The 26,589-nt window shown below is 39.9% G+C and overlaps 1 protein-coding gene across 2 annotated transcripts in view; it reads right to left on the reverse strand.

Moving 5' to 3' along the window:
- NME7 (NME/NM23 family member 7) overlaps positions 1-26,589 on the reverse strand; it is a 243,231-nt gene that overhangs the window by 1,136 nt on the left and 215,506 nt on the right. The window lies entirely within an intron of this gene.

A 26,589-nucleotide genomic window follows, 5' to 3' on the forward strand; every position in this document is an offset into this window, starting at 1 on the left:
GGACCTAGAGATGATCACACTAAGTGAAGTAAGTCAAAGACAAATATCATATCACATATGTAGAATCGAAAATAGGACATAAATGAACTTACCTACAAAACAGAAACAGACTCACAGACATAGAGAACAGACTTGTGGTTGCCAAGGGGTGGCAGGGTGGGGGAGGGATGGATTGGGAGTTTGGGATTAACAGATGCAAACTATTACATATAGAATGGATAAACAACAAGGTCCTACTGTATAGTAAAAGGAACTATATTCAATATCCTGTGATAAACCATAATGGAAAAAAATATGAAAAATAACGTGTATATATATGTATAACTGAAAAAATTAAGAGTGTGCCGAAAAAAAAAAAAAAAAAAAAGGTTAGGTTTGAGGTTCAGTAAATTAAGAAGGTTTACACCTTGCTTTTTGGTTTGTGGTTTGGCCTAAGTCCATATTTAGCCATATATTTAAAAATTAGCCTTAGAGTGAAAGGAGATGAAAATGAGCTTTCTGAAAAACATTCTCCAGGTATAACGGAGCTGAAGATTTAGTATCCCTTAACCCACATGGGAAATACCCAAACTAAAATCTTGGCACCATCACATTTCAGAAAATGGAAACCTTTCACAATGCCTGTGCAGCCAAAGCTTACATCAATCCTTCCTGCCTTCAGGCTGGTCCCCAGAAATCCTTTGGGACCTGAAATGCCGAAATGCCTCCTCAGTTGGGCTTTCCTCTTACAGAAACGGACCCAGAGGCCCATGGCCATTTCTGTGACAGCACAACTTGTTCAGAAATAGTAACAGCTTAAATTCCCACCTTATTGCCCCACATTTATTACCCTGCCAATCTGCTTCTCTTGTTTATTCTTTAAAAATGCTACCTGAGACTTTGCTATCTCTAGAGCAGCAAATCGTGTGATGGCAAATTAATACCAGAGAAACAATGACTCCATTTAACAAAAAACAGCAAAGGGAACTGTGAGAAATGGCACAACTGCTTAGCTGCAAAGATTTTAGGAGCCCTCCTTAACAACTGAGGAAATACGGCAAAAATCCGTAAACGGACAACATATCTACCTAAAGCTGGGTTTCTCAAAAAGCAACCTCCGTGTACACCGAAATAGAAGGTATTGTTCCTTTAACAGAAGATGGTTTGTTTTGCTGAAACATCGACACTTTCTGCAGAGTGTACCTGAGACTTAAACATGTGATGTTTATGAACAAGAAGTGGGGAATGGCTTTACGTCTGAGGAAAGGGAAGTATTTATTCAAATTGGAAGGTCGTTTGTATTTCTGAGACTGTTCTCAGGTCACAACCTCGGTCAGACACACTTAACCCCCTGCTTTCATATGAACCTTGCACCTTCTGTTCTAAGACATTGTGTGTATGTGCATATATGCGTGTGCATGTGCACCTGTGTATGTATGTGTGTGCTCTCTGCCTATTCCTTCCTTCAAGATTCTGTCCAAATCTTGCTTCCCTGTAGCCTTTCCAGATGGTGCCAACCTATTCCCTGCCCGTGAGAGTGCTTATATCTCCACTAGGAGACTGGGGAAGTGTTTAGTGTTCTTTGACTCCGTAGGTATTCGTTGGCTGCCTGGTCTGCTAAGTACTCTTCTCACTGCCCCGGAAAGACCCACGAGTGACCCTCTGCCGCTCACATTCTAGTATGAAGTACCTGCATATTTCTGGAACTCTTGCTGCTACACATTTATCATGATTTGCTCTCCTCGTATTATTAGATGACACACTTCTTGGGTGTAGGAACAGTGCCATCCACTTTTGGGGTGTTCTTATATCCTGAAAAGGGGTTTTCATACAAGTCCAGTCAATCAAATATTGAATTCCTCACACAGAGTATAAAAGGAATGAGTTTTTCAAAGGCAGTGTTTCTCACACGTTGGCTAAGTACCGCTTGGAATCAAAAGCATTGGAATAGTTAGTGAATAGAGGAAAAAGGATTCTCTTTCTTTTCTTTTTTTTTTTTTTTTTTTTTTCAATCCATCACATTCCCTGAAGGAGAGCTTCAATGTGGTGCTAGTATGGCTTCAACCCAGGTTACTACCCTTTCAAATAAAGGCAGATAGGCCTGGGGCTCAGAACTTTTTGCAAGCAATAGTATCTAGCTAGAATTTAATAACTTTTCTTTTCATTGTATTTATTACCTTCAATTAAGGACAAGTAATAGTAGTTTCCCACTTATGGCAAATAAATATTTCCATGATGGAAAATAAACTTATTCAAGTATCACATTGAATGAATTTAAAGAAAAATAGTAAATACAATTTCAGGTGGTACTCAGATATGGTAAAACTCATGAAGGTAGTAAAGGCCAACTAGAATTTAGGAACCTTTGCCCCCAAATACAGCATTAACGGAAGCCAAGGTTTTCGGTTCTGTACCTGTTTGGGCAAAATCTGATCTGAGCTCTGTTTTAGAACAATAGCACGCCCTGTCTGCTCAAGCTGCATTTATTACCAGAGGGAACTGCTCCAACTCCAAATTAAAAACATTATCAGTGATCAGAGATGAAAATCTAGTTACTAAAATCTTTCAAAGTCCAATGAAAGCTCAAAGTCCTGGCATTTTAAAGGATTAGTAACACTTCAATATCAGTATATATTTGGCCCATGGAGGAGAACTAAGTGGGGTTACTTCGAAAATCCATGACTAAGGACAGAGGGAAACATAATACAGAGGGACACTATCCAAGGAGCATTTAAGAACAGCTGTAATCAAGTGAATAATGTGATCTTGGTTTCAAATTCAGAGAAAAGGTGACTCCGTCCTTTTCTTCTTCAAGAGGAAACTAGCATTAGCCAGACATATTATCCGCCATCTTCTAGGCTCTGCACTGGAAAAGATGAACAGGAAATAGAGAGAGAAACCTGTCATTCTCCCAACTGAAGCCTGCAATCAGCAGCAACCATAGCCTACCCAGTGTGAAACAAAGAGATCGGACCCAAGGCAGATATCTTGGTTCCTATTTTAATTCTCTGTTTTCCTCCCAGAGACTGTCAGCATCGGTCTGTTCTGAGAGATTAAGTACCGCATGAAGGTACTGATTTTTACTGACTACAGAACCCAGCTATTTTATGTAGCCACAAATGAATCCCACACCCTAAGAAAAGGCCCACATTGTAATAAAACTGTGACTTACTATCTCCAGCTTGCTTTACCACAAAACCTTTAAAAAACTGCGATTTCATAAAATCGGCACCCTTACAAGCAGTCTGTAAAGCACTACCTTTTCCAAGGAAATGCTCATCTTCTTCCTCTAGTGCTGGCCCCATACAGGCCAGGGAGGAGGAGGCACTGAGTGATTTGAAACCCACCTATTTAGTTATCCACAATGTCTGATATACTCAGGATTAGACGGATCCTTTGGTTTAAGTGCTTCAGGGATCAAGTATCTCATTCCTCTGTAAGGTGGCCCTTTAGTGCCCATAACTTGTTACAGGGATTTATGGTCACTAAATCAGCGAGTACTGGAGGAGCACGGAACAGTCCTATAGCAATGGGATATAGGATCGATTCCTTTACATAGGAACAGGGGTTCTAAAATGACTAGTGGGTGAGGATCTGGCATTGGGGAGGTGCTGATGATTCAGCACTGGAACCTCTGGGGGCCAAGGGAATAGAATAAGGTTAACAGACACTTTGGGATTGTACTACCAAAAGTGAAACATGGCATGAGAAGTCCATGCTGACGGAAACCTGTGCCTAGAGCTGGCCTTTCTCCTTTTCTTTGATTTGCAAATTTCTTCCAAGCTACCTACTACGTGCCCAGCACCGACTATGAAGTGGGGGAGGGAAGGGTTCAGGCATACAAGATCCCTGTTCTTATGAAATTTTTGCCTTCACGCTTCTAAATGTCTTAAATGCCCTAAACTACTCTCACCTATACTTAATTCATCCTTTCCCTCCTCTGTCAATCATTCATTCAACATATTGAGCACATCCCATTCATGATAATTCAGTGATGGGTGAGACCTGGTCCTCAGAAAGCTTATAGACTGAAAAGAGGAAAACCCATGTAATCACATAGAATCACTATAGTGTGCTAAGGTATAAGTGGGAATAATTAACTGCCAGTGGGAACACAAAATGTTTCATAAAGTGGTTAACATTTGAGTCCTTAGGATGGGTTGGAAGTGACATAGAGGAAGGAGGAGCAAATTTTAGCTGAATATACAATTGCTATGCCAATGGGCAATGATACTTTAATAATAAGATTAACTTCAGGATTTGTTCTGTCTTTATCACTGTTAAATAAGATCAACAGCTTACGTTTATTAACTACTTCACAGTGTACAGTCTAATTTCATATATAAACCATCTCCTTCACACCAGCTCTGTGAGGCTGGTCCCCTTATCCCCATACAGAGCAGGATCCTGAGACTCAGAGGTCCATGACTTCCCTATATAGTAAGCTGAGGAACTTGCTCAGTTGGCAAGGCTGGAACTTGAATCTGTATCTTCCAACTCTAAGCCACAGTGGCACTGTGACCTCCCATGGAGTAGTCCCTGCATTTGCTGATGACCGTATATAAATTATTGCCAATTCTGTAAGAATGTAATTCAAATAAATGTAAATTTTCTGTAATTGCTTCAAGTGTAGACTCAAGGAAGGCTTCCAGAGAATGTCTCGTCTTTGCCCTGAGTACAGTGCGTAACGAAAACGGGTCTCAATGCTAGTGATTCCCTGTGCACCACTCCCCCAGAGGAACTTCTAGTATATGGAGCAAGCATGAACTCTCCTTGCATGTTTTATTAACTCTGGCTTTGCATCAGAGTCTCTAGTGTAGCTTATGGCTCCTGGTGCCTGGGCTCCACCACAGATAGCTGGATCAGACACTTTGGAGGTGGAGCGCAGGTGTCTGTTTTCCAGGGGTTCTTAAAGTTAGTTGAGCAACAAAAATGCCTGTGGAGTTTTCCTTTTTTTTTTTTTTCTCCTTTTAAATCAGAGCATAGATGTGCTCGAACATTTACAGAATTTATCTCTCCTACTGTCGTGGAGTTCAGCACCAAACTAAAATATGTGTACCTGTGCCATTTTACTAGATAGATTTTCAGATAAAATCTAGTCACTCTGAATTTGATTGAGGTACAGTTTTGTTAGTGTTCCAATAATATGCTGATGTTTAACTACATCAGCCTATTCAGAAGGGAAACAACTTTCAACTCACTTGGGGCCCTTATAGCCAAGGCTGGCTTCATGGACGTGTAACCTGTGCTGACACACAGGGCCACATGCTTAGAAGGGCCTATGCCTGGTTTTGTGTTCCACTGTCTCTCTTTTGAAATTCTTAATAATCCTTGAACCAGGGGCCCTACATTTCCATTCTGTAACAGTTCCGCTTACAGCCATGGGCCTCTGTGCTAGGGCTACTTTGGCCTGGTTTTCCTATCGGTTGAGTGGAAAATGTGGTTGAAAAGGCTGCTTGTAAAATAAGCAATGAACAGATCCATGGTGAGAGGTGGCGGGTTGGGGAAGGTGCACGGTGAGGCTGGCGATGGAAGGCGAGAGCCGGCAGACTTGCCAGGAGAGAAAGAGAGGCCCAGGAGGGCAGGCCGAAGCCTCGGGGCAGGGGTGAGGGGGAGAGGGCCTCTGCTGTGGGGATGGTTGGAGGCGGCTACCAGCAGGCCTTAATATGTGAGCCTGAATCCTTTCTGAACTCTTCCCACGCTCCCTGTCTCCCTCTTTGTCTTCCCCCTACAAGTCACCACTTGTTTTCAGTTCTCCAGATAATGGAGTTCAGAAGTAAACAGCTGTGAGGAAAAAGGTGGTAGGTAAAGGACCTCTGTTCTCCGGACAGAAGGTCTCAGAGGAAACATCCTCGTCTTGATAAAAAAAAAAAAAGAGATGAAAAATCTGTTCCTGCTTATTCTCTCAGCTACAGAGCCCAGAAAGTCCTTGGGCTGCAGAGGTACCCCCTCAAATCTATTTATAGGCTACAAAATATTAATAATAAAGTTGACCCTACTGTAGTCATAAGAGTTACCCTTCATATATGTTTATCTTCTCCATGGGTTCAGAGGCCATATTTGAAGTCTTTTTTGTTTTTTTAAATTGGAGTATAGTTGATTTACAATGTTGTGTTAGTTTCAGGTGTATATAAAATAGATAACTAATAAGGACCGACTGTATAGCACAGGGAACTCTATTCAATACTCTGTAATTACCCATATGGGAAAAGAATCTAAAAATGAGTGGATATATGTATAATTGATTCACTTTGCTGTATACCTGAAACTAACAACATTATAAATCAACTATACGCCAATAAAAATTAATTGAAAAAATTAAAAAAATAAAAACATAACTAATAAGGACCTCCTGTATAGCACAGGGAGCTCTACTCAATATTCTGTAATAACCTATATGGGAAAAGAATCTAAAAAAGAATGGATATAAGTATATGTATAACTGATTCACTTTGCTATACACCTGAAGTCTTTTAAGACAAAATGAAAATTTCACATTGAAATGACTAGACATTTCAGTAATTCTGTAAACCCAATAGTCTCAGAGTTTTCTTATAAAGACCTCTTGATTCTTCTGCTGCCACCCACTAATGAGAACAACTGTCTTTTTAAAGCTAGAAGGAAATTACACCTCAGCCCAGAATAGAGTGGTGCTGACCTTTCTCTTTATAGGAAATATAGACCATTTTCTTTAATATATCTAAAGATGCAGGAGTCCTTTCTAGAAATTCATTCTAAAATTGTGTTTTGTGACTCATTCTTATCTGGCCTCTTCTGCCCTGAAGGTGGTTTTTGTTGTAGCTAGTCCCTCCCCAGTCCCTCAAAAAATCTAAAAGTATGAATAGGGAACTTCTGTTCCCTTCTCCCTACCCTCAATGATTAAAAAAGGTGACAGTGGTCACCTTTAAGGAAGAAAGAAAGGTATAATTATATTTACTGACCAGGGTGGTAGGTGTGTTCACTTTGCTGATATACAATGATCTATAAACTAATGATCTGTACATTTTTCTGTATACATGTTGTAGTGGTGTGCTAAAGCTGGTTCACCCTAGTTCATGAGGGCCAACTGTTAAACAGGAATTTGTGAGTCAAGTGGCAAACTGTCGGTAGCTTAAAATTAACCATTAAGAGAGTATTTACATCATTAATTTAACAAAAATTACAAATGAGCAATTTTTCTTCTCCCAAACTGCATGTATTTCTGTTATACTGCAATAAAAAAAGTTTAAAAAAAAAAAAAAGTACTCTCTGAGGGTCACCATATGAGAGCCACGGATAATTTTGCAATGTTTACATTTAAAATTTTACTTACTCTTAAAAAGTGGAGTCCTTGTTACATATCAAATGCTTTCATAAATTATCTTGTGTAATCCTTACAACTGAAACAGATGTATTAGTCCCATTTTTCAGTTGATGAGACTGAGGTTGTTAGAGCTAGCAGCTTGCCTGAGGACACGTGATTCAGTTTAGTGCCCCAGGCTTTGCTCACGCTGGTTAAGAGCTCAAGGTAAAGATGGAGCCTGGCTGCAGTGGGGATGGGTTTGACTCCTGGCCTTGCCATTTCCTGGCTGGCTGACCTTGAGGAAGTCATAACTTCTTGGTTTCTCATATTGCACATCTCTAATATAATAATACCAATTACATAAGGTTGTTGTAAAGATTAAATGAGTTAACATACGGAAAGCATTTAAAACAGTGCTCAGCATCTAGTAAATATTACAAAATCATTATCATTATCGGTTCTCCCATATCCTCACAATGCTGTGGTCTGTCCTGCTGTATGTCAGTGAACCCATGGGTTTCTGAGCAATTCCATCCTGCTCTGAGAGCCAAAACTGCCAGGGCAATTCTGGCTTATTAGGGGACAGCCTACATAATTAACCAGGCCATGAATGACAAAGGCAGGCTGAGGACCTTTGCAAACAAAGACAGTAAAGAGACACAGAACCAAACACAACATGTAATCCCTGAATGGATCCTAGAGCAGAAACTTTTTTTTCTTGTGCTACAAAAGACATCTGTGAGTGAAACTGGTAAGATTTGAATGTCTGTACATAGTGTAGTGCTGTATTAATTTCCTGATTTCTAATCATTATTCTGTGGGGAAGGAAGAGAATATCTGTGTTTTAGGAAATATACACTGAAGTATTGAGAGATAAAAGGGAATCATAACTGTAATTTACTGTCAAAAACATATACGTATATACATATATGTAATAAATAAATTAATGCACACGTACACAAGGAGAGAAAAGAGACAGAATGATTAACATGGTAAAATGTTAACATTTGGGGAATGTGGGTAAAGGGTTTAGAGAAGTTCCTTGAATTATTATTTTTTTGCAATTTTTAAAAATAAGTCTAAAATTATTTCAAAATAAAATGATAAAAATATTAATCAGTAGAAAAAACAGCCTAGTATAGTGAAAGAGTACTGAATTTGGACTTGGAAGAACTTTGATTCTAGTCACTATTTCCTCGTGCTGTTAGGCAAGTCATGTAAACTCTCTCAGGCTGTTCCTGAAACCGTGGACCTCAGATTGGGACTTGAACCCACAGTCTTTTAACTGAGATCACACACCTGGTCTCAGGACTTAATGAAGCTCAGGTTCTTGATGTCTCATCACAGAAAGAATTCAGTGGGAGACAAAGTGATAGGTAAGAAGTGGATTCATTTAGAGAGAAACACACTGCACAGAGTGTGGGCCATCTCAGAAGGTGAGAAAGGCACCAGGGTATGGGGGTTGTCAGTTTTTATAGGGGTGGGTAATTTCATAGGCTAATGAGTGGGAGGAGTGTTCCCAGCTATTTTGGGGAAGGGGTGGGGATTTCCAGAAATTGGACCACCACCCACTTTTTGACCTTAATGGTCAGCCTTGGATCTGCTAATGTGTTACAATGAGAGTATACTGAGGGTCAAGGTCTAGTGGAAGTCATTGACCCATCTGCCATCTTGGACCTATTTGGTTCTAATCAGTTTATGTCGTTTCCTTGGGCTATGTCATTCTTCTAAAGGTTGTGCCCTGCCCCCTTCCCTCCTGTTTCATTCCTAAATCTAAAAATTGAGAACAATAAGATCTACCTCATTGGGATGAATGTGTATATAAGTTGATGAGTGGATTTATAAATTTACAGCTCAGGATGGGCTTTGCTACAAGTCAGTTTACAGTGAAGCTAAGAGGCTCACCTGGGAATATCAGTCAAGAAGGGGAGAAAACTCAGGTGAACTTCTCATTTCATGTTCGAAATTCATTTTTGCTGACCCCCGTAGAGAAAAAAAGGTTTTGATAGGGAACATATTCTGTCCTTAAAACTTAAAAAATGCCTTCAATTAAGAAAAGGAAATGTAAATATGATGATCACTTGGAGAAGGAGTGATTCTCCATCTGGCTGTAGATCAGCATCACCCTTTAGATCTTTAAAAAACAACAAATGGATGCTTGGACCCCATTCCCAGAGAGTATGATTCATTAGGTCTTGGGAAGGTCCAGGCTATACGCACTTCAAATAGATCCACAGATACTTCTGATGTTCACGGGGGTTGCAAACCACTGCCCTAGATAGTTGGTAAAAGTAGGTGCCCTAGAAATCGGGGCTGGAACCAAGCCCATCTGAGACTGTCATAAGTGATCTGAAGGAGAGAATGAAATCTCCCAGTGAACTTGGCTTTTCCTAGTACACTGGAGGCTCTCAACATGAATAATGTGCCCAAGAGATGGGTAAGGCCTCACACGATGAAATGGGGAACATGGGCAAAAAAAGGAGACTGAACTTCAACTGGCTCTTCTTGGGTATTCATGAGAAAGAAATCAAAGTAGCCTCACAGAGTGAGTTCTATAACAATAAACGGTGACTCGGGAAAGGGATCTTGGAGTGTGTCCTGATGGTCCCCTAAAGACTTGGGCCCAAGGGGCAAATGCTGTCTGGGAGGCCATCTTTGCAGACTGACCTCATAAAGGATACTGGAAATTAAAAACCAAGGAAGTACAGTGCCCTTAAAAAACAAAACCAAAATACCCACAGGTGTTTGTTTCTTGGGAAGTTCTTGTTGCTACACTTCACACACATTTCAGTTTGAAAAGCTCCAGGAGGAAAATGATTAAATTAGAAAATAGCAACTAAAGTTATTTAGAAGATATGGCATCACTTTTATAAAGACATGTTAGAAAAGTTTAAAAAGCTCTTAAATCAGATCAAAGCAGATAGAATATAGAATCAGAATATATAATTAGCTAATTAGGGGAACAGTTGGGATGGACTTTTCCACTAAATCCAGAAAGAATTGGAGAGGGCAAATGTTGAGATAATTTAAGATTAAAGAAAAAAAGACCTCCTTACATCCAAAGATTTAAAGGGTCAAAATGGCTAGAATCATATGTTAATAATATCTTTTGAAGGGCAAATTGGAGATGTGGAAGGAATATTTTTAATCTTTGATAACAATGTTATAAAAGGCAATTGCCATATTTTTCTATAAAACTTTCCTCACTATTACTACCAAAAAAGTTATTCTGGGCTAAATATATTCCAGTGAAATTTCAAGCTTCTTATTATGTATTTAAAGAGCTTGTTGCACAGTTCCTGGGAAAGATGAATCGAGACAATGGCCCTGAGCTGAGATGGCCAGTGCTCCTGGTAGGGAGGTAACAGCCCGGGAGACAGCTGCACGAGAAGAAAGAGATGAGTTGCCAGCTAATTCTAAGAAGACAGGGAGGCTCCCATCTCCACCTGTGCTCCAGCCACCACCACTGTCATTGCCCAAAGCAACCGCTGAACCTCACACACCTTCCCCAGCTCAAAACCTCCGCTGGCTCCCTGTTTCCCACTGTATTACGTCAAACCTTCTTGGCTTGGCTTTCATAAAGCCCAGCGTTACAGCCCCCTAAAACCAGCATGCTTTTAGCTCCAGTCATTCTTCCTTTCCTGATGCCCAGGGACAAAGAAAGGACATTTCTGACTAATGTCACATACGCAAAAGTTGTTGGGTAGTGCTTATAGGAAAGCTCCTTAAAAGCAGGTACACTCAGCTGGTAGTATCCTGTTGCCCTCTGCCCTTCAGTTCTTTCTGCCTGGAATGAGCACATGATGCTAGAGAGAGAGTAGCCACCTTAGAACTAAGGGGCAATCACAAGGGAAAGGCCAAGATTACTGCAGAGATCTTGGACCTGAATTGTTGAGCGGCTAAACCAAAGCCTATCATGGCCTGCCTCCTCACTTCTTGTTTCACAGTAAGAAAACCTCTAATTTGTTCTATTTTTGGCACTTCTGTTCCTAGCAGCCAAATTCTTAACGGAGATAAATAACAGTAATAACTACAATAATTATGATCATAACAACAGCACTGTTGTAAATGCTTTGCATTATCTCATTTAATACTTACTGATCTATGACGGTTATCTCTGTATGACAGTTCAGGAAACTGAGGTTTAGGCCCCATAGCTAGCTAAGAAGCAGAGTTAGGATTTGAGCCCTGGCAATCTAATTTTTTAAATTAATTAATTAATTAATTAATTTTTGGCTGCATTGGGTCTTCGTTGCCGCGTGCAGGCTTTTCTCTAGTTGCAGCGAGCAGGGGCTACTCTTCGTTGCGGTGCGCGGGCTTCTCATTGTGGAGGCTTCTCTTGTTGTGCAGCATGGGTTCTAGGTGCACGGGCTTCAGTATTTGTGGCACGCGGGCTCAGTAGTTTTGGCGCACGGGCTTAGTTGCTCCGTGGCATGTGGGATCTTCCTGGACCAAGGCTCAAACCCATGTCTCCTGCATTGGCAGGTGGATTCTTAACCACTGCGCCACCAGGGAAGCCCTGGCAATCTAATTTTAACTATTTGTGTTGTGATTTCTATTACCCTACTAAGTGAAGTAAAACAGCAAGTAGCTCAGTTGAGATTCTGGGGTCATGGATGCTATTCTCCTTTATGCCAAATACACACATCTCTAATCTAGGCATCTCCAATAAAGATTCCTAAAACATATAGAATCCATGCTTAAAAAGAGTAAAGTTAGATCAAATAGATTTTCCAGAAGAAAATCTTCCCTATGTGAGGATTTAGAACTACCTGCCCTGTGTCTGTCAACTCCCTTACACTTCCTCAGCCTGAGCATTTTAGCCGGATGTCATCCTCACCTTGTAAGAGTCTGGGATGAGATCTTCATTGATTTACTAAATCCCTACCCTTTCAGATGAAATCATACCAAAGGAGCAATTTAGTGCCAACTTCAGTGGTTGTTTTCTTTAGTGCAGGCACCATGCCTACTCCCTGGGACCCATAACTCCCCTAACCCAAGTAGAAATGATCTACCTTCAGCGGGATACACTTGGGTTGATTTAGGAAAAACCAAAACAAAACCAAAAGCAAACCACTCCAAAACTGCCTATGATATTTCCTGAGAAGATTTTTCAGAGGCCCTTTCCAAGCAGTTTCTGATCACCACTGCTCTTTGACTCAGTCATAACAACAGTAAATTTGAGGGAACTTTTGCGATACTAGTTTTTATGGTTAGGCCAACTAAAAATTAATTGAATTGCTTGGAAAATCAGAATCACAGAAATTACGCACTGAGTCCCAAAAGAATTTTGTACAATCCTCTCAATTATATTGCTTTCTCTTTCTTACACACTTTCCATCTCCTAAAGATGAATAATAGCAGAAAATGCTGATGTTTAACTTTTCTAGTTAGAATACATTTTGAACATGTAAAACTAGAGATGCTTATGACAAAATTCATTTAGAGGTAGGAGGCCCCAGTTTTCTAGCTATTCTACTTTTGATCTTCCTCCAACCCATTCTCTCTACTGCCACTAGAGTGTTCTTCCATTGCTCCTTATTTAAAAAACAAAACACAACCCATCACAACCTGGACCTAGTCTACTATTCCAAATTCTACTATAACCACTTTTCCCTTCAGATTTTAAACTCTAGCCACACTCATTTCAAATAATTACCTGGATACTCCATCTTCTGGCATATATCTGGGACTCTAGGCATGCAATTTCCTCTGCCCAAATGCTCTTCCTGTACCCTCTTCCTCCCATCCCACTTTCCACTTTGTGACCTTAGAATCTCTACTTTAAGCCATCAACCAACCAACCAACAGAAAACAAGGAAAAACCCTTGTGGAACTTAAAAAAAAAACTGATAAAGGTCAAACTAATCATCTAAATCAGGGGTCACCAAACTTTTTCTGTTAAGGGACAGAGTAGTAAATATTTTAGGCATTGTGGGCCATACACTCTCTGGCGCAACTACTCAATTTTGCTGATGTAGCTGCAGAGCAGTCATAGACATTATGTAAATAAAGTGTGGCTGTGTTCTAATAAAACTTTATTTAAAAAACCAGGCAGAGGGCCAGATTTGGCTAGTGGGCCATAGTTTGCTGACCCTCATCTAAAGCATGCTATGTCTAAATAGCACACATATCTCTAGCTGGCAACATACATCATTTTCCATGAGTATATTCATAAATAGCAAAATCATACTGATCATACACAAGAGCAGATATTTTGTTACAAATTGTATCTGCCATGTGGGATGCATTCATATTTCTTACCAAAAAATCTAGTTAAAAATAATTTTAAAACCCATGAAAGCTAATTTTTTAGGGTAGGGATTATTGATTATACTTGAGTAAATGATTTAATGTACATTATATCATTTAACACTTCTTGGTACTTAACAAATGCTTAATTGAACCCAAATAGAATACAAATTCACCTTGTTACTGGTGAATTGTGCAAGGTTTTTGTTTTGTTTTTTCATGTGACTTCCTCCCTCCCTCCTTTTTTTCCTTCTTTCCTTTCTTCAAGAAAAATTTCTGACTCAGAGGAGGAGCCAAAAACCCACTCCAACTTTGGTCACTGCATAAAGCCATAACAACTGTAGCTTAGAGAGAGCAAGGACTGAGAATTTGGTACTAGTGAAACTGATGTTATATTTCTTAATTGATACTCAAGGTTTTGCAGGTTCTCATCACAGCAGTGATCTAAGGAAGAGGTCTTACTTGTTTTCTACAAAGATTAAATATGCTGCCTTTGTATAAGTTCTTTTCACTGATATACTATAATCCAAAAAACACTCCTTGCTTTTGGAAAAAAGGCTTAAGTGTTTCAAAACTATTTCTCCATTTAGTTCTGTATTGCTAAATCACTCAATATTTAATATGCAGTTAGTGCCTTCTTTCCCGCATTTCTCTTCTTTAGCACACTTTTGGGCAGCTAGTCTCTAAGGATGATCTTTATGAGTCACATTGTCCAGTGTTTGTGGCCTTGGGTATCCCCCCTACACTGAATATGGGCCTGGGATTCACTTTAACCAAGAGAATGTGAGGGAAGGGATGTTATGCCAGTTCTTGACCTAAGATTTAAGAAGGCCTAGCAGCTTCTGCTTTTGGCAGCCCTAAGCTGCCACGTAAGGAGTCTCTGCTGGAGAGATGACCATGTGAAGAAGCAGCTCTGAGCTGACATGGAGAGAAAGGGACGCTCAGCTGTCTGACCTAAGCTCTCTTGTGGTTCTCCTCCAAAATGTCAGAGATGTGAAGGAGCTTTCTTGAACATTCTAGCCCATTTGAACCCCTAGGTGACTGCAGTCCCAGCCAGCATCACAGAGAACAAATAAACCACCCAACAGAACCCAGTAAACCACAGAAGTGTGAGAGAGAAAATGATTATTTTTTCAAGCCACTAAGTTTTGGGGTAGTTTATAACACAGCAATATGGATAATCAAAATACTTTAAAATGATTAAAAAGAATATATTAATAGTGTTTCTTTTCTGGGAATCATTGCAGTGAATATTCTAACCATACGGAGTTCCACCTGGAGTTAGTAAAAAAAAGAAAAAAAAATTTTTTTTTCCTGAAAAAAGTTTACTGACCTTGTCTTGACTTGGCCAAGAGGAACACGAAGTGAAAAACTAGACCTTCAGAATAGGGTAATTTGGGGATTACCTGTAACAAGTGATCAATCAACACATTTGTTTTCTACAGAGAGAAGCAAACAGGTGCTATGGAAAAATCATCACTGTTGGAGTCAGATGTAGATCTGGATTTGAATCCCAGCATTTTTGTTTACTTGCTGTGGGATCTTGAGCAAATCATTTAGTATCGCCGAACCTTGGTTTCCTCAGCTCCCAAATGAGAATACTGGCAGCTCCTAACTTTTAGGACTATTTTAAGGATTCAGTTAGATAAGTGTATGTAAAATGCCTAGCACAGTGTTGGTACATAACTGTACCAGCAAATCTTATTTTGTTGCCCTTATAGAGGCGTCATGACAAGAACTTGGCTGAATGGAAGGCCTAAGTCTTGGGGCATGCCTCTGATGCTGGATTACCTTCCTCCCACCATACTTCCTCTGATCACCCAAGGAGGTCAATAGGATGTGAAGAATTGAATCCTGCCTCTAACTGACAAGTATTACGATATCCATCTTGGGCTACTGTTATGGGCAGGACTGTGTCCCCCCCCCCCCACATTCATATGTGCCCCAATTGTCTCAGAATGTGACTGTATTTGAAGAAGGATCTTTAAACTGGTGATTAAATTAACCTGGGGTTGTTAGGGTGGATCCTAATCCAATATGACTGGCATTCTTATAAGAAGAGGAGATGAGGACACAAACACACACAGAAGAAAGACTATGTGAAAACAGGGAGAAGACAGCCATCTACCAACCAAGGAACGAAGGCCTCAGAAGAAACCAAGACTGCCGACACCTTCATCTCAGACTTCTAGCCTCCAGAAATGTGAGGAAATAAAGTTATGTTGTTTAAGCCACCCAGTCTGTGGCACTTTGTTATGGCAGACATAGTAAACTAATCTAGCTACTCTGAAAATGATTAAGGTACATGAGGCAAGTGAATAAATCACAGGTTACAAAGAGAGTGGAAAGGAACATAGCAGAAGGAGAGAGGGGGGAAACAAAGATAGGATGGAGACAGGCCTTGCCACTTTGGGAGCTCAGGTTGTGATGGTCATTTGGGGTCTGCCTAAGTCCATGCCTGAGCCTGGTAGGTAAAAGGTTCACCTAAGGACACCGAACATCAGAAAGAAAATTAGTCAGAACTTATTAACATCAGAAAGAAAATAACACTTCTACACCAAATGCAGAAAGAGATAAAACTCTGTCACTCGGGACCCTCTTTCTTATGGAAAGTTTTAAAACATCTTACAGTACAAGTAAAAACGGAAAATGCTTTGCTATTTTGAGACTTGTTCACTCTTGTAAATGACACCTGTGATGTCAACATTCAATGAGAGCTATTCAGAATCTGGCACTTTTAATTCATGTGAGAATGCCAATTCCACCGAGTAAAGAGGATATTAGAGTTACATTTAACATAGAGTGCAAATATTGCATTGGAGTAGGTTAGGGATAAAAATGTCAATTATATGTAAAATTAAATACCACCTTTTTGAATCATTTGTCTTGGCATCATGGAAAATTTTCCAGCTTTCTCCAAGTGTCACATTTGGTAACAGTAATTCATAAATGGCCTGATTCCCCAGTGAGTCACAGTGACTAAAATACGTTGAATAAATGTTTCACTTATTTATATTGTTGGGTGAAAACCACAATTTACTGAATTATCTGTGTTGGTAACATTTTTTAAAGAGTTACAATTACCACCTGTATCCTCTCAGTGCTCCATATGTTGTTGACACATACAAGAAAGTGAGTAGATAGGATTAATGGATACTGATTGTGTACCCCCATGTCTTAAAACTCAACAAAAAAAATTAATTAAATAGGCAGCCACAGTGATTATATTTAAAAAGAGAGCTTATTCCCATGAACAAATGATCCTGGGCACCAAAGCGGGGCATTACTAAATCTTTGAGCCTGGAAATTGTAAAATAACTTTTTTTTGTTGTTTTTTTTTTTTTTTTTAAATAAGTGCTCATTTATTTTTCAGCTGGTAATATGTACATGTGAGATTTTAGTTTCTTTCTTTTTCTTTCAACAGATCTTTATTGGAGTATAATTGCTTCACAATACTGTGTTAGTTTCTGTTGCACAACAAAGCGAATCAGCCATACGCATACACATGTCCCCATATCCCCTCCATCTTGAGCCTCCCTCCCATCCTCCCTATCCCACCCCTCTAGGTCATCACAAAGCACCAAGCCGATCTCTCTGTGGTATGCTGCTGCTTCCCACCAGCCAACTATTTTACACTCAGTAGTGTATATATGTCGATGCTACTCTCACTTTGCCCCAGCTTCACCCTCATTCCCCATGTCCTGAAGTCCATTTTCTATGTCTATCTCTTTATTCCTGCCCTGTAACTAGGTTTATCAGTACCATTCTTTTTTTTTTTTTTTTTTTAGATTCCATAAGTATGTGTTAGCATACGGTATTTATTTTTCTCTTTCTGACTTACTTCACTCTGTATGACAGACTCTAGGTCCATCCACCTCACTACAAATAACTCAATTTCATTTTTTTTAAATGGCTGAGTAATATTCCATTGTGTATATGTGCCACATCTTCTTTATCCACTCCTCTATCGATGGACACTTCGGTTGCTTCCATGTCCTGGCTATTGTAAACAGTGCTGCAATGAACATTGTGGTACATGTCTCTCTTTGGATTATGGTTTTCCCAGGGTATATGCCCAGTAGTGGGATTGCTGGGTCATACGGTAGCTCTATTTTTAGTTTTTTAAGGAAACTCCATACTGTTTTCCATAGTGTTTGTATCAATTTACATTCCCACCAACAGTGCATGAGGGTTCCCTTTTCACCACACCCTTTCCAGCATTTATTGTTTCTAGATTTTTTGATAATGGTCACTCTGACTGGCGTGAGGTGATATCTCATTGCAGTTTTGATTTGCATTTCTCTAATAATTAGTTATGCTGATCATCTTTTCATGTGCCTCTTGGCCATCTGTATGTCTTCCTTGGTGAAATGTCTATTTAGGTCTTCCTCCCATTTTTTAACTGTATGGTTTGTTTTTTTGATATTGAGCTCCATGAGCTGTTTATATATTTTGGAGATTAATCCTTTTTCTGTTGTTTCATTTGCAAATATTTTCTCCCATTCTGAGGGCTGTCTTTTTGTCTTGTTTATGGTTTCCTTTGCTGTTCAAAGGCTTTTAAGTTTAATGAAGTCCCATTTGTTTATTTTTGTTTTTATTTCTGTTACTCTAGGAGGTGTGTCAAAAAAGATCTTGCTGTAATTTATATCAAAGAGTGTTCTTCCTATGTTTTCCTCTAAGAGGTTTAAAGTGTCTGGTCTTACCTTTAAGCCTTTAATCCATTTGTGGTTTATTTTTGTCTATGGTGTTAGGTAGTGTTCTAATTTCATTATTTTACATGCAGCTGTCCAGTTTTCCCAGCACCACTTATTGAAGAGGCTGTCTTTTCTCTATTGTATGTTCTTGCCTCCTTTGTCATAAATTAGGTGCCCATATGTGTGTGGGTTTATCTCTGGGAAATCTATCCTGTACCATTGATCTATATTTCTGTTTTTGTGCCAGTAACATACTGTCTTGATTACTGTAGCTTTGTGGTATAGTTTGAGGTTGGGGAGTCTGATTCCTCCAACTCCGTTTTTCTTTCTCAAGATTGCTTTGGCTATTTGGGGTCTTTTGTGTTTCCATATGAATTGTAATTTTTTTTTTCTAATTCTAATTCTAATTCTGTGAAGAATGCCATTGGTAGTTTGAAAGGGATGGCATTGAATCTGTAGATTGCTTTGGGTAGTATAGTCATTTTCACAATATTGATTCTTCCAATCCAAGAACATGGTATATCTCTCCATCTGTTTGTGTCATCTTTGATTTCTTTCATCAGTGTCTTATAGTTTTCTGAGTACAAGTCTTTTACCTCCTTAGGTAGATTTATTCCTAGGTATTTTATTCTTCTTGTTGTATTGGTAAATGGGAGTGTTTCCTCAATTTCTCTTTCAGATTTTTCATCATTAGTGTATAGGGATGCAAGAGATTTCTGTGCATTAATTTTGTATCCTGCTACTTTACCAAATTCATTGATTAAGTCTAGTAGTTTTCTGGTGGCATCTTTAGGATTCTCTGTGTATAGTATCATGTCATCTGCAAACAGTGACAGTTTTTTTTTTTTTTTTTGATATGGCCTTCCAATTTTTCTTTTATTTATTTATTTATTTATTTATTTATTTATTTATTTATTTATTTTGGCTGTGTTGGGTCTTCGTTTCTGTGCGAGGGCTTTCTCCAGTTGCAGCAAGCGGGGGCCACTCCTCATTGCAGTGCATGGGCCTCTGTCGCGGCCTCTCTTGTTGCGGAGCACAGGCTCCAGACACGCAGGCTCAGTAATTGTGGCTCACGGACCCAGCTGCTCTGCAGCATGTGGGATCTTCCCAGACCAGGGCTTGAACCCGTGTCCCCTGCATTGGCAGGCAGACTCTCAACCACTGCGCCACCAGGGAAGCCCCCAGTGACAGTTTTATTTCTTCTTTTCCAATTTGTATTCCTTTTATTTCTTTTTCTTCTCTGATTGCCGTGGCTAGGACTTCCCAAACTCTGACTGCCGTGGCTAGGACTTCCCAAACTAGTGATGTTGGTCTGTAATTTTCTTTTCTTGTAGTATCTTTGTCTGGTTTTCGTATGAGGGTGATGGTGGCCTCATAGAATGAGTTTGGGAGTGTTCCTTCCTCTGCAATTTTTTGGAAGAGTTTGAGAAGGATGGGTGTTAGCTCTTCTCTAAATGTTTGACAGAATTCACCTGTGAAGCCATCTGGTCCTGGACTTTTGTTTGATGGAAGATTTTTAATTACAGTTTCAATTTCATTACTTGTGATAGGTCTGTTTATATTTTCTAATTCTTCCTAGTTCAGTCTTGGAAAATAGTACCTTTCCAAGGAAAATTGTACCTTTCCAAGAATTTGTACATTTCTTCCTGGTTGTCCATTTCATTGGCATATAGTTGTCTGTAGCAGTCTCTTATAATCCTTTGTATTTCTGCAGTGTGAGTTGTGATTTCTCCTTTTTCATTTCTGATTTTATTGATTTGAATCCTCTCCCTCTTTTTCTTGATGAGTCTGGCTAAGGGTTTATCAATTTTGTTTATCTTGTCAAAGAACCAGCTTTTAGTTTTATTGAACTTTGCTGTTTTCTTTGTTTCTATTTCATTTATTTCTGCTCTGATCTTTATGATTTCTTTCCTTCTACTGACTTTGGGTTTTCTTTGTTCTTCTTTCTCTAGTTGTTTTAAGTGTAGGGTTAGATTGTTTATTTGAGATTTTTCGTGAGATGAGATTGTATTGCTATAAACTCCCCTCTTAGAACTGCTTTTGCTGCATCCCATAGGTTTTGGGTCATTGTGGATTTTTTCCCCCTTTAAATTTATTTATTTATTTTATTTATTTATTTTTGGCTGCATTGGGTCTTCGCTGCTGCATGCGGGCTTTCTCTAGTTGAGGCGAGCGGGGACTACTCTTCGTTGCGGTGTGCGGGCTTCTCATTGTGGTGGCTTTTCTTGTTGCGGAGCATGGGCTCTAGGCTCGCGGGCTTCCATAGTTGTGGCTCACGGGCTCTAGAGCGCAGGTTCAGTAGTTGTGGCGCACGGGCTTCGTTGCTCTGCGGCATGTGGGAACTTCCCGGACCAGGGCTTGAACCCGCGTCCCCTGCATTGGCAGGCAGATTCTTAACCACTGCACCAACAGGGAAGCCCTGGGTTATTGTGTTTTTATTGTCATTTGTTTCTATGTATTTTTTAAATTTCTTCTTTGATTTCTTCAGTGATCTCTTGGTTATTTAGTAGTGCACTGGTTAGCCTCCATGTATTTGTGTTTTTTACAGTTTTTTTCCCTGTAACTGATTTCCAATCTCATAGCACTGTGGTCAGAAAAGATGTTTGATACTATTTCAATTTTCTTAAATTTTTAGAGGCTTGATTTGTGACCCAAGATGTGATCTACCCTGGAGAATGTTCCATGTGCACTTGAGAAGAAAGTGTATTCTGCCACTTTTGGGTGGAATGTTCTATAAATATCAATTAGATCTATCTGGTCTATTGTGTCATTTAAAGCTTGTGTTTCCCTATTTATTTCCAGTTTGGATGATCTGTCCATTGGTGTAAGTGGGGTGTTAAAGTCCCCTACTCTTATTGTGTTACTGTCGATTTCTCCTTTCATGGTTGTCAGCATTTGCCTTATGTATTGAGGTGCTCCTATGTTCAGTGCATAAACATTTATAATTGTTTTATCTTCTTGGATTGATCCTTTGATCATTATGTAGTGTTCCTCCTTATCTCTTGTAATTGTCTTTATTTTAAAGCCTATTTTATCTGATACAAGTATTGCTACTCCAGCTTTCTTTTAACTTCCATTTGGATGGAATATCTTTTTCTATCCTTTCACTTTCAGTCTGTATGTGTCCCTAGGTCTGAAGTGGGTCTCTTGTAGTAGCATATATATGGGTCTTGTTTTTGTATCCATTCAGCCAGTCTGTGTCTTTTGGTTGGGGCATTTAATCCATTTACATTCAAGGTTATTATTGATATGTATGTTCCTATTGTCATTTTCTTAATTGTTTTGGGTTTGTTTTTGTGGCTCATTTTCTTCTTGTGTTTCCCGCTTACAGAAGTTTCTTTAGCATTTATTGTAAAACTGGTTTGGTGGTGCTACATTCTCTTAGCTTTTGCTTGTCTGAAAAGCTTTTGACTTCTCCATCAAATCTGAATGAGATCCTTGCTGGGTAGAGTAATGTTGGTTGTAGGTTTTTCTCTTTTATCACTTCAAGTATATCCTGCCACTCCCTTCTGGCCTGCAGTGTTTCCACTGAAAAATCAGCTGATAACCTTTTGGGGATTCCTTTGTATGTTATTTTTTTGTTTTTCCCTTGCTGCTTTTAATATTTTTTCTTTGAATTTAATTTTTGTTAGTTTGATTAATATGTGTCTTGGTTTGTTTTTCCTAGGGGTTAATCTGTATGGGACTCTCTGTGCTTCCTGGACTTAGGTGACTATTTCCTTTCCCATGTTAGGGAAGTTTTCAACTATAATCTCTTCAAATATTTTCTCAGACCCTTTCTTTTTGTCTTCTTCTTTTGGGACCCCTATAATTCGAATGTTGGTGCGTTTAGTTGTTGTCCCAGAGGTCTCTGAGAGTGTCTTCAATTCTTTTCATTCTTTTTTCTTTATTCTGCTCCTTGGCAGTTATTTCCACCATTTTGTCTTCCAGCTCACTTATTCATTCTTCTGCCTCAGTTATTCTGTTATTGATTCCTTCTAGTGTATTCTTCATTTCAGTTATTGTGTTTTTCATCTGTTTGTTTGTTCTTTAGTTCTTCTAGATCTTTGTTAAACATTTCTTGTATTTTCTCAATCAGTGCCTCCATTCTATTTCTGAGATTCTGGATTATCTTTACTATCATTACTCTGAATTCTTTTTCAGGTAGATTGCCTACTTCCTCTTCATTTATTTGTCCTGTAGATTTTTACCTTGCTCCTTCATTTGTGACATATTTTTTTTGCAGTCTCATTTGTTTTTTCTTTTAATGAGTGGGATTGTGTTCCTGTCTTACTGGTTGTTTGGCCTGAGGCCTCCAACACTGGAGTGTGTAGGCTATTGGGTAGAGCTGGGTCTTGGTGCTGAGATGAGGAACTCCGTGAGACCTCACTCTGATGAATATTCCCTGGGGTCTGAGGTTCTCTGTTAGTTCAGTGGTTTGGACTTGGAGCTCCCACCGCAGGAGCTTCGGCCTGACCCCGGGGTCGTGAAGCAAGATTCTGCAAGCCACGTGGGGCAGAAGAAAGAAAGAAAAAAAAAAAAGAGAGAACAATATCAAAGTAAAAAATAAAATTAGACTAGGAAAGTAACAGATATGTTAGGAAGAATATAAAAATAAAAATATAGATAAATCAACAACCAGAAGGTACATCAGTACCACAATAGTAAAAACTAGGAGGATGGAAAAGAAAAATGGGGGGGGGGGGGGGCCTTGGCTGTGGAGGGCGGAGCCTAAGCAAGGGCAAGGTTTGGGCAGTGGGCGGGACCAATGCTCAGGACCCACAGGGCTGGAAAAGGCCCTGGGGGCTGTGGCTTAGGCTGAAGGAAGAGAAGGGGCCCAGGCGTGCCCCCAACCCCTGGTCTTAGAGGGCAGGGGACCTCACCTGGGAGCAGAGCAGGCTTCCTGGGCTCAAGTGGGCAGGGCAAACACCCTCCTCTCCTCTACTGCTCCTCCAGTCTGGGAGGGCCCCTCCCTCCTGCCTCACCTGTTCTCCCCTTGGCCTCCTTCCTATGCCCCCAAGGACCCTTGTGACATGGAGGGGACTTTGGAGAGCAGGGGATCGGCCTGGGAGCTCAGCAGGCTCCCTGAGCCTGAGTGGGCGGGGCAATCGCCCTCTGCTCTTCTCCTCCTCCCAGAGGGCCCCTCCCGCCTGCCTCTCCTGATCTCCCCAGCCTCCCTCCTATGCCTCCAGGACCCATGCAGCCTGGACAGGGCTTTGGAGGGGGGGTATTGGCTTGGGAGCTCAGCAGGCTCCCCGGCCCAAGTGGGCCAGGTGATCACCCTCCACTCCTCTCCTGCTCGTCCTGGAGAGTCCGCCCCCCCTACCCCCGCCTGCCTCTCCTGATTTCCCCGGCCTCAGGGGCGCCAATCCTGTCTGGCCTCCACTCCTCCACCCCCTCAGTCCCCCTACATCCTACCGGTTCACTTTGGGGGTTCCTCCCGTCTCCTTGGGCATCAGAGTCCCGGACCAGCGGCCAGCAGGCACCCTAGTTGTGGGGAGACACTAACTCCATGTCTTCCCACACCACCATCTTGACTCCGCCTCCTAAAATAACTTCTTTTAGTGAACAAGGGGCATTATATTGAAACGTGAAATTATTGGAGATTATGAGAATAGAGCTTTTAATTAACAAAACCAAGCCATAAAAATCTAAGAATTTACTGTAACTTCTTTTACTTCCTTTTAAAGCTGAAGTTCTTCAGATCATATAGAAACTTAATTTCCAGTTTAAAATGTAGTGCTAAGTATGAACTAAAGGTTTAAGGACATTGAAGCTGACATTAAACATATACTCTTTCAAATTAGTCCTGATGGCTGTTAGAGTCATAAAATATTTAGAGAAAAGTTACTAATCCATGTGGTTTTATAATTTTAACTAATTTAATGATTCTCTTGTTTGTCAGCTTAATTAGTAGTGGAGGGAACTTTCTGAGTCCTTCAGTGACACTGTGGAACTCTGCCTTGCTTCTAATTTGGAAACTAATATACAAAATAATAAATCAAAAATATTGATCTTTACTTGCCTAGGTTATTCCCTTTTGTTTTTGCCTACATTTATTAATTTAAATGTAAAACAACATTTTTAAGTTGGGGAAGTCTGAATCTAACCTCTGAATATGTTAGAAAAAAAATGCCCCACAGGCCAGTGTGACACTTACTGAATGACTAAAATATCGTGTATTTGAATGAGAAAAACTAATATGTATTCATCTCAGTGGAATGAAATTAGTCATAAAATCTCTAGCTGTAAAATGCTTATCACTTGATTTTCTATCATTTCCAAAGGACGAGTGAAAATCCCTATTTATACTACTATGGATAGAAAAAAATTCTTTGCTTCATTTCCTTTAGCTTATAAATTATTTATATCTTTCTTTTAAAAATTGTATCCTTGGGACTTCCCTGGTTGGCGCAGTGGTTAAGAATCCACCTGCCAGTGCGGGGGACACAGGTTGAATCCCTGGTCTGGGAAGATCCCACATGGTGCGGAGCAACTAAGCCCACGTGCCTCATCTACTGAGTCTGTGTTCTAGAGCCTGCAAGCCACAACTACTGAGCCCATGCAACACAACTACTGAAACCCGCACACCCTAGAGCCAGTGCACCAAAACTACTGAAGCCCAGGCGCTCTAGGGCCTGTATGCCGCAACTACTGAGCCTGAGTGCTGCAACTACTGAAGTCTGCATGCCTAGAGCCCGGGTTCCACAACAAGAGAAGCCACCGCAATGAGAAGCACATGCATCACAATGAAGAGTAGCCCCCATTCACCGCAAACTAGAGAAAGCCCGCGCGCAGCAACAAAAACCCAATGCAGCCAATAAATAAATAAACAAACAAACAAACTGTATCCTCATTTGGATGGCACTGGAAAGGCGTAGACTACAAATAAAAATTTCTTAAGTAGGTTTCATTTAAAATATTGTTGACCTGAAATTATAATGCTGTTATCAATGCTCAGTGGTATTTTGTAGTATAGCCCTTAAGTAATGAAGCTAACTTCTATTGGGTTGGCTAAAAGGTTCGTTTGTTTTTTTCCATAAGATGGCTCTAGTAGCACTTAGTTGTCTTTAACTTCATTTGAAACAATTTTGTTAGACTGCATGTGACAGCTGTCATATCAGCACGCACTTAAAAAAAGACTTACCAAAATTGGTGAATTTTTGTGTAGCCATTTTAACATTGAAGATGGAAGAAAAAAGCAACATTTTCGGCATATTATGCTTTATTATTTCAAGAAAGGTAAAAACGTAATCAAAACGCAAAAAAAGGTTTGTGCAGTGTATGGAGAAGGTACTGTAACTGATCTAACGTGTCAAAAGTGGTATGCGAAGTTTCGTGCTGGAGATTTCTCGCTGGACAATGCTCCACGTTCGGGTAGACCAGTTGAACTTGATAACGATCAAATCGAGACATTAATTGAGAACAATCAATGTTATACCATGTGGGAGAGAGCCGACATACTCAAAATATCCAAATCAAGTGTTGAAAATCCTTTGCACCAGCTTGGTTTGTTAATCACTTTGATGTTTGGGGTCCACATAAGTTAAACGAAAAAACCTTCTTGACCATATGTGATTCTCTACTGAAACGTAATGAAAATGTTCCCTTTTTAAAACAAATTTTGATGGGCGATGAAAAGTGGATACTGTACAGTAATGCGGAATAGAAGAGATCGTGGGGCAAGTGAAATGAACCACCACCAACCACACCAAAGGCTGGTCTTCATCCAAAGAAGGTGATGTTGTGTATATGGTGGGATTGGAAGGGAGTCCTCTATTATGAGCTCCTTCCAGAAAACCAAACGACTAAGTCCAACAAGTAATGCTCCCAGATAGACCAACTGAAAGCAGCACTCGGCGAAAAGCATCCAGAATTAGTCAACAGAAAATGCGTAATCTTCCATCAGGATAACACAAAACCGCATGTTTCTTTGATGACCAGGCAAAAACTGTTACAGCTTGGCTGGGAAGTTCTGATTCACCTGCCGTATTCACCAGACATTGCACCTTCAGATTTCCATTTATTTTGGTCTTTACAAAATTCTCTTAATGGAAAAAATTTCAATTCCCTGGAAGACCGTAAACGGCACCTGGAACAGTCCTTTGCTCAAAAAGATAAAAAGTTTTGGGAAGATGAAATTATGAAGTTGCCTGAAAAATGGCAGAAGGTAGTGGAACAAAAGGGTGAATACGTTGTTTAATAAAGTTCTTGGTGAAAATGAAAAATGTGCCTTTTATTTTTACTTAAATACAAAAGCATTTAAAAAAAATTTTTTTTTAAACATTTTTGTTGAAGTATAATTGCTGTACATTGTTGTGTTCGTTTCTGCTGTATAACAAAGTGAATCAGCTATATACATATACCTATATCCTCATATCCCCTCGCTCTTGCGTCTCCCTC

Source organism: Eschrichtius robustus, chromosome 3 (genome assembly GCF_028021215.1).
Source record: "Eschrichtius robustus isolate mEscRob2 chromosome 3, mEscRob2.pri, whole genome shotgun sequence".
NCBI classification, from domain to species: Eukaryota; Metazoa; Chordata; class Mammalia; order Artiodactyla; family Eschrichtiidae; genus Eschrichtius; species Eschrichtius robustus.